Here is a 1,143-nt window from a genome sequence, read left to right on the forward strand (position 1 = left end):
CAATTTTTTTAGAAAAGTTACTATCATCATTGTTTTTATAATAATAGATTTTTTTTTTAAATCTTGAGAACCAGTAGTTATTATATTTGATGGATAAATTCAAAACATGCAAACCAAACTGTCGATTATCCTCTTTGTCGGGCACCACGATCACTTACGAATTCATAACACATATTATCGATAATCGTTTCAATACAAAATCATCCCACAGCTCGACTAATTTATTTTGCGATAGCACATATTTTTCAATTATTGGCATGCACCGAGCTATTGACTTACAAGAAAACAAACAAATTAATTATCAACCACGCCAGACCTGCCGACTTTGCCTAAAATGCTTTTGAGCTGCCACATTACAAGCTGCTGGAGCATTATAATCGTCCTCCAACATAATTTCATCATTTCCTCCGTAAATTATAACCAAAATAGCTTCCATAACACAACCTAACAGGGGGATAGAAGAAATCCGAAGTTTTTTTTCCTTTCTATCCATGCCTTACGTACGTACGTAGATAGATGTCACACCACGGCCAGTGGAAAAAGTTATAGAAATAATTCTTTTCGCTTGATGAAAGATATGAGAGTAATTTTGACAAGGGAAGTTGAATGTGGATTAATATTCATGAGTAGATTTGTCAAGCTTTAGACCAGAAAATGTTCAATAAATAGAGACTTTTAATTTAGCTTTTCAACTTTTCTTGGTTGACAAGCTTTGAAATGCTCATACTCCATTTGAGAGTTAGACAAGTCTCCAAAATGACCCCACTATTCAATAATGGAAGTAGAGAATTGTTGTCANTAATCATCGATCTCATCGCTTGAACCAAACGATATGATATATTAAAGAACTCCCTATCATTCTTTTCACTACATAATATAAATATTTTGTAGTTGTTATTCTATAAGAAATGAGATTTCAGACACCCTTTGGTGACCGTTTTAATTACCTATTTTTGTATGCGCACTCGAATATTCATTCATGAAGCTAAGCTCTTTCAATTGAGAGGGTTGATTAAATTGCCACTTCTTACCTGGAAGAGGGTTCTGAAAAAATTTATGGAGTGGTTTATACCCAGCAAGATCGAAGTGCTCTCTGCACAAAAATGGAGAAGCTTTTCAAGGCTTAACATGATCAAAAAAACA

Source organism: Primulina huaijiensis, chromosome 17 (genome assembly GCF_012295235.1).
Source record: "Primulina huaijiensis isolate GDHJ02 chromosome 17, ASM1229523v2, whole genome shotgun sequence".
Classification (NCBI taxonomy): domain Eukaryota; kingdom Viridiplantae; phylum Streptophyta; class Magnoliopsida; order Lamiales; family Gesneriaceae; genus Primulina; species Primulina huaijiensis.